This window comes from Cannabis sativa, chromosome 4 (genome assembly GCF_029168945.1).
Source record: "Cannabis sativa cultivar Pink pepper isolate KNU-18-1 chromosome 4, ASM2916894v1, whole genome shotgun sequence".
In the NCBI taxonomy this organism is placed as follows: Eukaryota; Viridiplantae; Streptophyta; class Magnoliopsida; order Rosales; family Cannabaceae; genus Cannabis; species Cannabis sativa.
Window position 1 is genome coordinate 51511292 of NC_083604.1, and position 14403 is coordinate 51525694.

Genomic DNA, 14403 nt, shown 5'->3' on the forward strand with positions numbered 1-14403 from the left:
CCTATCAGTTCGCAAGATCTTTAATGATTTACCTAATTGGTTGTGGGCCAAAGCATGAAATTCTTGAAACTTTTCAAACGTTTCAGATTTCTTTTGCATTAGGTGAAGAAAACTATATCTAGAGAAATCGTCAATGAAAGTGACAAAATACTCATAACCACCTCGGGCTTTGACATTCAAAGGTCCGCAGACATCGGAATGCACTAACCCTAGAGGGATTTTGGCACGCTCTCCCTTTGCAGAGAAAGAACGTTTAGTCATTTTTCCTTCTAGGCAGGACTCGCATACTGGCAGTTCACCTAAGACGACATTTTTCAATGGACCGTCTTTGGTGAGCCTTTTGAGTCTATCAAAGCCTATATGACCTAAACGTAAATGCCATAGATAAGTTTGATCATCATTATCAATCTCTTTTCTTTTTAGGTTTCTAGGTCTAGCTACACTGAAAAGTTCACTATTTAGTGAGATTTGAGTACTCGGTCTTAAAACATAAAGCCCTTGTTCCATTATAGCAACACATATTTGAAATCCATTACGAGAAATTGAACAATTTGTACTCGAAAAATTCAATATATAAGATTGTGTTTGCAAACATGAGACACTAATCAAGTTTCTACTAAAGTTTGGAATAAATAAACATTTTCTAAAATTAAAAATCTTTGTTGAAACTTGATGCGGGCTTTTCCTCTAGCTTTGACCGATACTAATTCGCCATTGCCAACTTTAAGCTGTAACTCTCCTGGAAGCAGATTTTCCCAAGTTTCAAGCAACTGCAGTGAAGAACATACATGGTTAGTAGACCCAGAATCAACAATCCATATGGATTTGTCGTTCTCTAAAACACATGATTCAAAGACAAAAGCATTACCTTTGTTTGAATTGTTTAGAAGCCTGGGACATCGTTCTTCATGATGACCCTTTTCATTACAATTCGAACATAGAAGATGATGTCTGATAATTGTACTTGAAGAAGCAGTTTTGCTAGATCCTTCATACCTAGTCCTTTTCCTTCGATTATTGATTGCAAACCTAGGGGAACCCATTGCAATCAAGTTCCGTTCATGGGCTCGTAATTCTGCTTCGAGCTTGTCCATGTCGGAGGAGTTAGAATTGTTGATCATGTAAGAGATAACAAATTCATTATACTCCGGAGGAAGACTATTAAGGATAAGTTGGACCCATTGTTCTCTTGATAAATCAATTCCTAGTAGATTTGCCTTTTGGAACTTCAGATTCATCATCAACAGGTGCGAGTTAATGCAACTACCAGGATGCATTTTCACACTATAGAGTTCTTTTGCTAAGATAGTAACTAAGAGAGGATCGGGTGAGGGTTATTCATAATGACACTACAACACATCAATAAAACAGAAGTAAGGTTTTGGTTCATAAATTCATACACAGTTTAGAAAATAACAAGTAATGACATATGTTATAGAAATACTAAATCTAACATAGTTTATTTTCCAAGGTATTTCAACAAACTGATACAGTGTCCCGTTTAGGCGAGAGTCAAAGCATCATCCATTGAATAGAGTTGTCAGCTCATCTAAAATGATAACCATTCTAGCAACCTTTTATTCGATCAAGATTGGAATTCAGCGTTGTCCCGTTTGGGCGAGAGTCAAGGCAATTCTATCTTATGAGCTCCCACCATTGTTTCATAATTTGCAAGTCAAGTATGGTCGCCACCATTAGGGTGATCTATACCATACAAAACACTTACAAACTACTTATCATGCGAGGTTAAACGGTGCGAAATTGCTAATGAACGTTCCTCCATTAGGGAGGATTACTCACTAAAACAAACGCGGTGTAAAACCCACAATGGAGATCGAATGTCTCTTGATTAAAAGCTCATTATTTCAAAAATATTATATGTATTTTGTATAATCATTTTAATTCGATATTATAATAATGAAAAATTACAAATTAAAGTTGGTTTAAATAAAAAAAAATCAACTTTAATTAATTTTCAATTATTATTTAAATTTGAAAAATAAATTCAAATAAATATCGAACAAGTTCCATAATATAATAATGAAAAATTAAAAAAATCAAAGTTGATTTAAATAAAAAAAATCAACTTTAATTAATTTTCAATTATTAATTAAATTTGAAAAATAAATTCAAATAAATATCGAACAAGTTCCATAATATAATAATGAAAAATTAAAAAAAATCAAAGTTGATTTAAATAAAAAAAATCAACTTTAATTAATTTTCAATTATTAATTAAATTCAAAAATAAATTTGAATAATAAATGGAACAAATTTGAAAATATCTTGTTTAAGTTGTTTTAGAAGAATCTAAAAAATCAACTTAAATATCTTTCAAACTAGATTTAATTAAATATGAAATTAAGTTGTAACCACTTAATATGAAGATATTTTAAGTTAATATTTGAAAAGATATTAACTTAAAAAATATCTAAAGAATCTTAATAACCAATGCCTAAAATTCCTCAACTTAATTTTGAAATTTTGAATTCAAAAGATATTCAGATTTAAGTTGGTTAGTTGTAAACAACTAAATATCAACTTAAATAGGAATATTTAATGAAAAATTTAAATTAAGCATCAGAATGAATCTAGATGGTTATAATTCTATATTTAATTAAATACAAGAAAATACATATAGTTTAGCTTAGAATATAAAATTCTTTAAACTATGATTTTCTAAATTAATTTCAAAATAAATGAAATTAATTATGTTGCTAATCAATTTTAATTAGGTTAAACTAGTGTAATTAACCTAGTACAGTCATTCAAATTAGGCAAATGAGCCTTCACAATTGGGGTGGTTTGTGTGAGGGGGTGCTGGGTTCAGTATGTCGTACCCACTTCTATGGCTCCCAACTCTCACACAAGGCCCAAAAGAGAGGAATTTAACCTTAATAAGAACAACTGTTATTAATTGAATAGGCCCAAAAACTAAATGGGCCTAAATAAATTCTATCAAGAACTATGATAATTTATTTTAGCAACATTAACCTATATGCATCTATAATAAAATTAAACACATAGGCTCACACAGGCACACTTTGGATGGGTCCTATCATGTTGCTAGGTCATACACAGATGAAAGAAGATTGTAAATATACCTGTTACAAATTATTATCTTGACCAAGGGAGCCATCAGATCATTAGATCTGGCAAAAAGTAACCATGGCTATTTGCAATCAAGTAATAATAGGTTTTGAAAACTTACAAACAAGTTAAAACACGTACTCCTGCAACAAGGTTAGTTGGATAGTTGGATGTAGGATTTATTTAATTTTAAATTAAATATTTAATTTCGAAAATAATTAATTAAATAAATAAAAAAAAATTCGAAAAATTTAAAAAAATTGAAAAAATTCGAAATTTAAAAAGAATTTAAATTTAAAATTAAACCTACAATTTTGAAAAATTAGGTTTCAACCAACCTAAATATCATTTCAAAAATTTGCTAACTACTTTTAAATTTTAAATGTTATTTTAAAAATAAAAATTAGAAAAGATAAATAAATATCTTTTTCAAATTTTAAATGTAATTTAAATAAATAAAATAACAAAATTTAAAAAATTAGCAAAATATCTTATATCATTTAAAAATTACATGATTATAATTATCTTATTTTGAATTTAAAATAAGATAAGATGTAATCAAATTTTAAAATAAGATAGATTTTTAAGCAAGAAGATAGATACTAATTCTATTCAAATTCAAATTACACTAATATCTTGAATTAAATTTAAAAAATATTAAATTAATTCAAAATGATAATTAGAATTGAATTAGGAATAGTAATAGTATAAATACAAAACCATACAAAAAATTGGAAGTTAATTCCATGAAAAAGCATGAAAAATCGAAGAAAAACGAAAAAATTGTGAACTGTACGGACAGATTTGCGATCGCAGGAAAAATTTCAGCACAGCCCCGATTTTTTCAAATCTTCAAAAAATCATAACTAATTCAAATAAAATCCAAATTAAGTTCTGTAAAAGGCTAACTTGCTTAATTTTTTCCATACTATCCAATAAAAATAATTCTAGAATCAAAATCGCAATTATTTTTCACGAAAATTTACAAACATCAATCAATCATCAAATAACACTCAATACAACATGATACCATCCAAAGAACATACAAACAATCGTTTTAAAGTCCAAATTTCTTGCAAGTAAATCAATTACCATGGCTCTGAGGCCAGTTGTTGGATATTATTTTACCAGGATCTTAGATCTACTCACAAGTATGTTTATTAACATCCTAAATAAGAACTTTCTAAAACGATAAATTAAACACATATAAAGTTTAAGAAACCTTACATTGGGTGCAGCGGAATTAAATGACTCCTTCCGTTCAGATCTCTAACCCTTGAATCCTTTCTGTAGCAGAGTATTATCAAGATCTGAACCTGGATCTCTTTCTCTGAATCCTTGATGCTGAATCTCCTTTGCTGATGATCTTTCTTCACTATCTTCCTCACTATGATTGAGGTATTGCTTGATGTGTGTGGGCACTACTCTAATCACTAAGGTAATTTCAAAATTCAAAGGAAGAAGCAAGAGAGAGAGTGGCGGCTAGAGAAGAGAGAGTGGAGGCTTAGGTTTTTCTGATTCAGAAAGTGTAATTTTCCTGAAGCCTTCACTATCTATTTATAGCATTCCACTAGGGTTAGATTTGAATTATATGGCATTAAAATAATGAAAAAATCAACTTAAAATAGCTATAAAGGTGGCCGGCCATGGCTTAGTGGACTGGGCCTTGCTTTTTGCAATTTTGCAATTTTAACACCTTTTGTATCTGATTTTCTCAAAAATGCCAATTTCCTAATTCAATCATTTAAATGCCAATTCTAACTATTTAATAACTATAAATAATTATTAAATAATATTGTCATTTATCATATTTATTAATTGAACCATACAAAGTATCATAATTAACAAATATGCCCCTATTAACTCTTTCTTTACAATTTCGCCCTTACTTAGTGAAAATTTCACAAATAGACATTGTCTAATTTGTGAATTATAATTGATTAATCAAAACCAATTACATGAGTCTTACAAACAATATTATCTCAACTAGTGGGGGGACCATGGGTCTATATAACCGAGCTTCCAATAAGTAGATCAAGAATTTAGCACTAAAATTCACTAACTTATTAATTCTTCGTTGAATCCACGCATAGAACTTAGAATTGCACTCTCAGTATATAGAATGCTCTATATGTTCCACCATATAGACACATCATTAGTTATCCATTATTATAATCCTAATGTGATCAATGATCCTCTATATGGATGATCTACACAGTAAAGGGACTAGATTACCGTAACACCCTACTATGTATTTTATCCTTAAAACACTTGACCCCGTATAAATGATATTTCAGCTTATGTGAAATGAGATCTCCACCATTTATTTTCGTTTGGTCAAGCTCGAAGGAGATCATCCTTTGCTTACTATTCGCCAGGTAGAAGCTATAGATTCCATGTTTATGCTAGCGCTCCCACTCAATTGCACTACCGTGTTCCCAAAGAGTACGTATCACCCTGACCTAAAAGTAGGCTTAACTAACAATTCAAGGAACACGAATAGCCTTTCAAGATTGAGCCTAATCATAACAGGATTAAGATCATTTGATCTAGGATCAACTTGGCGATATTGACTTGAATAGATTCTACGGTAAGTTTAATTAAATCTAAGTCAAAGTCCAATATCGGTCCCTTCCGATGCATACTCCATGCATCCAACCTGAGCTTTACTTTAACCAATGTTCTGGAAAGAACATAGTATTTCTCCAAATACAAGTAAACTCTTGTTGTAGATTATCATATCAGTAAAACCCTGTGTCTGATAAATCTAGGAAACTTTATTCACATAGTCATGTTTACTTTCCAATGTGATGACAGCACAATAAACATGATCAAGTATGTGAAAAGGGTTTAAGATGAATTTATAAATCAAATAGACAAGCATCTGATAAAGTGAACCAAAACATACACAAATGAATGAAAAAATACTTCTGTTTCTTTATTGATGTTGAATAAAATAGATTACATTGAAATAGAGTTTTATTTAGGTCATAAAACCTAACAGTGTAGACCTACGTGTTGCGCTTACACATCTATTTAAATCTACATGGCGTAGACCCACGTGTTGCCCTCACACGTCTAAATACATTAAGGCCTTAGAATTGGCTCATCTCGGTTATGGTTACCGAGTCCAACCTGATTATCCCTTGAGTGCATAATCCCTAAATCTCATTTCAATTAACATGGTATGACATTTATACACATATATCACTAGGGTAATAACCCTAGGCTATTAGACCGTTCCTATTAGAGTAATAACCCTAATCCCGGTTACTAAACATTCATACTTATCATTCTCAATATAAGCGCCACTGCGCATACTCTACGTGCTAACCACTGTCTTACATGTTGTCCAGCAATTGATAGAGATTTCGAATCCCCAGGTGCTCCTGATCAGGTGCCGGTAATCCTAGTCACACAAATCCAGGATTTTTCACACTTAGGGTTAACCCCTGATTCCATATTTATAAAATTCAATCATGGCATTTAAAATTCATATAATCATACAGAGCTCGGAACGAGCTTTTCAACGATATAAAGAACTCCCAAATCGGAGTTCAGAATCAAAAGTTGTGAATTTTCAAAGTTCGACACAAAACTGCCCAAAATCACGAGGGCGGGACGCACCATGCTCAAGCCATGCCGCGACACCTGGGACGAACCCCCAGGTTCCATCAGTTGGGGCAGGCCGCAACATGCCCAGAGCATGCCGTGGCATCTGTGTTCCAAACCCAGAAACCAGCAAGCTCAAACACGATTTCAGCAAGAAAAATCCAATCTTTTCACCCCAAATTCTCAACAGAACACTCAGTTACCAAATATTGTTGCTAGCAATCAACAAGGAATTAAAACTCATGTTTCAAACACCAATTTCCAGCAGTAACAACACACAAAACTCATGCTTCAAAACTAGCAATACTCAAGCTCAAGAACTTGAGCTAAAAATCAAATACTCACAAATATTTTGCAGCAACTATAAATCAAAATAGCATGAATCTCAAGCTAGAAAATACTCTAAAAATTACAATCCAAGCTCAACAAACATGAATCAAACAATCTCTCATCCAATTCACCAAAATTAACACCAAAACCATGAACATGCAACAATACAGCACAATAACTTAAAACATGCTTTAACCACAATAAATTCAACAAGAATTCAACAAACAATTTCAAATAATTTTAGCAAGAAACTACCTCAATTCCTTACACAAGCTATTTCCAAGTCTTCAACACAATTTTTCAATCAACACTTCTTTAATTCAAGCTAGCTCTTCACTAAATTCAAATTGAAAAATTGAGAGGGTTTGAGAGAGGAAGAGGGTTGGCCAAGAGAGAGTGAAACCAAAATGTTCCTTTCCAATTCTCAAAAATTCAACTTTTATTAAAATAAAACAATTAAGGTCAAAAGACCATTTTGCCCCCAAGGCCAAATATCAAGCTTTACACTCACAAGGGCAATTATGACAATTCATACATAAATAGATCCCAATTAAATTTTAGGTTATCACATATCCAATAAAATGCCAAATAAACAAATTTAATTTGCATTTCGAGCCCGAACCCGGTTCGACCCAAAATACTCCGTTGTGACTATACCGCGCCAACCTGTCAGAACACACCTGAAAAGACAAGACAGGTATACTATATAATAATATAGTTCCATTAAGCATGTAATTAAATTAATTTCATCATTTTACCCTTCTCGGGTCACAATTACTAAAATGCCCCTAGCTCACCAACAAGGTCTTAACATATTAAAATTCATATCAATTCACATATACTGAACTATATAATAATATAATTCCTCAATTATTCACAATTATCTAATTAGGGTTTTGCTAATCCATTCTAAATTCTAGGGTATTACATAAGATCTCCTGATTTGTGTATCCTAATGCTCAAATCATTTGGTAATTTTATAGATGTAGCAATAGCAGTATCATGCAATCGAGAGAAGAGTGATATGTCACAACATATGTGGTGAGTAGCACCACTGTCTACTATCCATACAGAGTTTGAAGGTTGTTTAATATTACCAAAAATGTTTGATGCGAATGGTTGAGAAGCATCTGAATTGGAAGTTGTTGGATGAAGCTTTCGGTGCAGAAGTGAAATAATGGTCTGGATATCTTTTGGTTTAGTCGGATATTCCAAAAGAGAGAGAGGATCAGTAGATGCATATGCCTAGTTTTCAGTTTTCCTTTTATCTCCATACCCAGGTGAAAATCCAATGAGGAAGAAACAGTTTTCTTTAAGATGACCGAGTTTGTGATAGTTAGTATAATAAGGCCTCATCCTCTTATTGCATCCTTGATTGGGATTAGCAGTTGATGTTGAGGGATTTGGAGCAAGAGCTGATGTTTGAGTAGAATCTTGGACAGAAGCAATGAGAGAGGGGAGCTGAGGATTGTTGAGTTTACATTGTCTTTCTTCATGAATAACCATAGAGAATAATTTGGATAGGGATGGAAAAGGATCAGGTAGAAGGACTTGAGCTGTAACAGGATAGAAAGATTCATTTAGTCTTGTTAGAAATTGAAGAACCTGTTCTTGATTCAAGAATGCCATATTATAAACGGAAGCAACACAAGCACATGGAATTCATAGACGAAGTTCTTAGATCTCATCCCACATGCATTTAAGTTTGTTAAAATAAGAACTTATAGAGTCATAGCCTTGATGCAGAGTGATTAGCACTTTCCTGAGTTTGAAAATGCGAGGACCATTACCTTGATCACATCTCGAATTGAGTATCCTCCACATCTCAGCAGCCATGTCCAAGACATAATACTGCTTTTAATGTCAGGTGTGACGGAGTGGAGAATCCATAACATCACCATCTGATTACAGCGAAGCCAAGATGATGCAAAGGATCGTCGACTGGTGGTTGTGGAAGGTACGTTTGAGGAAGACATTTTTGTTTCGCACACTAACAAAAAGCTTGAAATCACAATGACATGACTGAAATTTCTTGTCACATAACGGAGGAGTGACTTACAGGATATTCACCAGAATTCAAGAAATATGGACTGGACCTATCTTCATGGATAGGTCATGTTGTCACATTAGGCTGTATATTAACAATGTCGAAGGTTACGGTAGAGACTGGAGAAATGATCAGAGAATTTAGAGGAGCATTTGGTATGGAAGATGAATTGTGCAGCCTGGAAGTTTGTCGGAGTTCCTTAAACAAGTAGCTCTTATTCTATCCATGGAAACGATCGTGTATGAGAGAGAATTTAAGCGACTAATACCATATTAGAAATGAAAGACTTGTTATTATTCAATATCCCAAAATATGGTATATATATAGAGTGAGAACGAGTGTGAGTTAGTTACAATACAACTGGGACGAAGTAACTTTGTAAAACAGAAAACAAGCTCTCTCTATAATAACCTATAATGAACTAACCAACTTAATTGAAATGATGAGTAAGGACTTCTAATAGAGAGGGTCAGAGTAAGGTGCAACTATTTAAGGATTTTTGGGTTTTTTTTTTCTTAATTCCTTTTCTGAGTTTTCTGTGTGGGATCATGGGATGGGACGATAAAAAAAAGTGGAGATGAAGGGATGACACTTGTCGGTGGCAAGCCTCCACCACCGAGAAGGGTGGGTGGCGAATCGTAAAAGTTTTTTTTTTTTTTTTTTTTTTTTTATATATATATAATGTTTTCTAATTTTTAATAAAAGAAAATAACAAAAATTATTAAAGTTTTTAATAATTTTTCTTACATAATTTTTATGTTGTAAACAAAACTATTAAGTTGGGTACCTATAGACGATAACTATAATTTTTCGAGATTAAGACTTATCTATATTAAAAATAATTTTTTTTTAGAAATTTATCTGTATTAAAGTAAATTTTTTGAAGACTTATGCCGTATTTAATATCAACACGCGGCATTTTGAAAAGAAATTAATGGATCTGTTAAAAAGAGGACTAACAGACTTATAAGAATTAAAAATTATTGCTGATATTTTTAAGGTTGGAAATTTATTTAGATGAAAATAAATTTTTAAGAACTTTTGGTACAATATTTCTTAAAAAGTAATAAAAGTAGTCCATTACAGCACTTTTACATTTTTAAATAAAAAAAGCCTGTTGTAAGTGATTTGCAAAAAATTGACTTGTTGCTACAGTAAAAGGCAACTTGTCTTATTTTACTTATTTAGTTTGTGTTTGACGTAGAAAATTCGATCAATTATGTCAAAATTTCCGATGTATATTAACTTTTTGTCTTAAGATGTATACATCATTACATCTATTTGGACTAGACTTGTGGTTTTTGATAGGCCGCGAGATTAAATATCTATTTTACCCCTTGACTCGTCGTACCATTTTGTTTCATTCATGTCTCAAAGATTTATTTTTTGTTCACAAAGTTATTCAATTTAGTTTAATTTGTACCAACTAATTGCAAATAATACAGCAATTTAAATTATAACAAAATATTATATGACAATACTTTTAAAAACTTAAATCATAAATTTAAGAAAAAAATAAAAAATAATATATCGAGTAATTTCTTTTTAATTTAATCTGCACCAACTAATTTAGGGTTGATATATGTGCTTGTGTAAATTCTACTGAAAAATTTAAAATTCCTACGTATGAGAACAACATGTTAATTATTTTTAATAGAGAATCATTGATTTTTTTTTTTTAAAAAAAAAGTATATAATTATATTATTTTAGAATGACATTTTATTTTAATATTTAATTGATTTGGTGATGCAAAACGAATTTTAAATAATTATATTAAAATAATAATCGTTCTACAATGTATTCCTAATCCAATTGGCATTATTGGTGCTGAATTTGAATTGTTGTATAAATTAACTTGAATTAAATTCAAAATATAAAATTCACACAAATTTAATAGCTTATAAATAAAATAATACATATTGAACTATAGGGATGTATAAGGGCCGAGTTAGATGTGTTTTAATGTGCCAATTTAATAATTAAGGTTTGAAGAAACTATAAACCATTCAATTTTTTTCTTGTACAACTCAATTTTATTTAGTACAATAATATATAGAATAGATTATGTTGAATTTATTGGATTGAGATGAATATTTTAAGTTTTAATATTTGATAAAATAATTTAACCTAGTGCACGAGAAAACAATACATGATATGTATATATGTATCATGTGTATGTTAACATAGTGCTTTAAAAAAACTAAGGTGGTGGTGGAATCATTGTATGGGCAGGAAAATTAATTATAATGATTGATTCTCACGTTAGACTTGTTTATAGAAGTAGTAGAGTAACTATGGACTGCATATTCGTGATATATTTTAATTAATTTATTTTTTTATTGTTATCGTAATAATATAATTTATTTATTAAAATGTAAAATATAATTTTTGTATATATTTTGTGAATGTAAAATATATTTTATATATAAAAATTATCTTAAATTTAGAACGTCTCTCAAAAATTAAGTGGGGTTGAGTTATATAAAGTTAGAATATGTTCAATCCATAATTATTTGTTCTATTACTTTTCAGCCCAAAGAACCATGATCTAATCTTAACACAACTATTTACTATAAAAAAAAATATGTTGAGTTGGCCGAGTTGAATGATTTGACCTATGTAAAGCACTAATTTCAATAGGTAAATACTATTTTAGACCCTGTGTTTTGTAAAAGTTACCAATTGGATTTTAGTTTTGGTAAATGACAAAATGGACCCTGTAATTTTCAAAATTGTATAAATAAGAACCTGAATTGATTTTTTGTCAAAATAAAACTGAATAATAATCTTATCTAAAGATGTTATGACAAAACTGGTTACATTTTTTATATCTCTTTGTATTAGAAATTATCTTAAAATTGGTTATATTAAAAAATAAAATTATTGAAAATTAAGCTCAGGGTCCTATTTTTACCATTTTAGAAAATATAGGGTCTTTTTTGTCGTCTAACAAAATAGAGGGTCCAATTGGTAACTTTTGCAACACACAAAATCTAAAATGTTATTTACCCTTTTTCAATCCCCTCAGGGCAACTCCAATGGGGAAACCCAAATTTAATGTTAAATCAATACTAAAAGGATACTATTTCAACACTAAATTTTTTTCCAATTCCAACCACAACACTAAAAAATATATTTTTTATTATTATATTATTTTATTAAATTATCTCACACTATAATATGTATATAAATATAAAAATTTAATCATGAACATATTAATTTAATGTTAAAAAAAAAAGAAAAAGAATATTTGGTGTATAGTGTCCCACTAAAAATAGTGGGACACTATAGACTCCCACATATATAGGTGTTAACCCCAAACATTGGCATCTTTAATTTTTGAGATTATTCATCGAAGGGAAGAAAGACCCACGCTGGTACGCCAAATCAGCATGCTCGCCCGAGGTCCACCTGTAATATCCCGATAAGCCTAATGGTAAATAATTAGACTTTATATTTATACTATGGGTTAATCAGGTAATTAGTAGGATTATGATCTTACAAATCTATTTCAGTATAAAATTTAAATTTTGCTATAAGTGAGTAAATAAACGTAATTTGTTAATTATAGAGATTTATATAGCATGTGTGACTGTAATATGAGCTATTGTGGAATAAAAATATTTTCAGGTTCGGGGACCCTGAAGACTCAATAAGTGGATATATAAGTGTAATTTGTTAATTACGGAGATTTATTTAAAATACGTGGATATAATATGAGTTATTTGTGAAATAAAAATATTTTCATGTTCGACGATCCTAGAGACCCGATTGGAGGCCAAAAATGTCACAAAAGTTTTAGTTAGAAATATTGATGAGATTGTTAGGATAAGTTGATTTTAGAAATATCGAGGTATTTTAGGGTACTCAAAGTTGGCCAAATACCTTAGAAATAAAAATTCTTAGTGGCTAAGAAATAATAAGATAACTATTAATAATAAATTTTTTATTAATATTATATTATTATTATTAATATATTATTATAATATTATTTATATATATAAAAGTTAATGTTATACGTTAATAAGTTTATTTATATATATTAAGTTATCAGTGAAACAAAATAAATGAAACTCTCGTTTTTTTTTCCTTTGATAAAACCTTCTCCTCCTATATCTATTTTTTTTTATTTTCAATCTAAAACTTAGCGATCTAAGCTCCAGTAGTAGCAGGATAGCAAATCCTTGAAAATGGAAAGCTTAAAGTATGGTTTAATTTCGTTTTAAGTTTAAAAACAATTGGTTTCGTATAGGGGTTTTGTGAATTAGAATAGTTATGAAGATTCTGACCTTAAAGAATTGTTCTCGGGTAGTCATGGGACTAGTTTCGATATTTTCTTGTTGAATTTGAAGTGATTTTGAGTTAGAAATTGAGTTTGAAACTTTTTAAAGCTTAGTCCGAACATTAATGGCGTTTTTCATTTAAGGGGTCGATTTTTTATTTCTATTACGTAAGGATGGTAATATTTATGTTATATATGCACCATGTGAAGTTTTGGAGTGATTTGGATAAGTATTAGTAGTGTTTCGGTGAGTGCGAAAATTGGGATTTTCGAGTTTTATAGTTTTTAGAAATTCCTAAGAGATCAGAAATCGTATTTTTATCATAACTTTTGACTCGGGTGTCCGTTTTGGACATTCTATATACCGTTTTGAAGCTTGCGACGAGCTCTATAATATGGTGTATAATCTAGAGCCAAAATATAAGTTTTATTACAATGTATTTATACCGCCGGGTTTGGTAGAAAACCCTAGATTGTCTTATGTGAATATTAAGCAGTGTTTTGGGATAAACACTTATTGGTTTATCATTGTTGTGACATAGGGCTGAGATCATCGGGGATAGTTCTCCACTTGGGTTTGCCGAAATATATGAACCTAGATTAAAGGTAAGAAAAGTATATTGTACTGCATAGTACGTTGTATGTAATACAATTAGTATTGTTATGAATTGATTAATATTGAGGTATAGTTAATATTGTTATATAATGAAAAGAATAATTAGTTGAATATTGATAATGTGATGTTATTATGCATGTGATATATGGGCTCACCTGATTAGGTGATACGATTTTCCTGGCGACGTGCTGGGCGTAAGTAGGGACGTCAGTGATATATGATGAGTACCGAGCATAAGTACAAGCTCACCCGATTAGGTGATGCGATTAACCTGGCAACGTACTGGGCGTAAGTACGGGTGTCAGTGATATATGATGAGTACCGAGCATAGGTACGAGCTCACCTGATTAGGTGATGCGATTTTCCTGGCGACGTACTGGGCATAAGTACGGGCATCAGTGATATATGAAAAGTACCGAGTGTAA

The 14403-nt window shown here is 30.8% G+C and overlaps 1 long non-coding RNA gene across 1 annotated transcript; it reads right to left on the reverse strand.

Annotated features, from left to right (window-relative positions):
• Window positions 1-542: 542 nt before the first annotated feature.
• LOC133037254 (uncharacterized) lies at window positions 543-1292 on the reverse strand. The gene is made up of 2 exons (XR_009687377.1): window positions 869-1292; window positions 543-770 (listed from the first exon to the last, which is right to left on the reverse strand). It is a non-coding gene; the product is annotated as an uncharacterized LOC133037254 (long non-coding RNA).
• Window positions 1293-14403: the final 13111 nt, after the last annotated feature.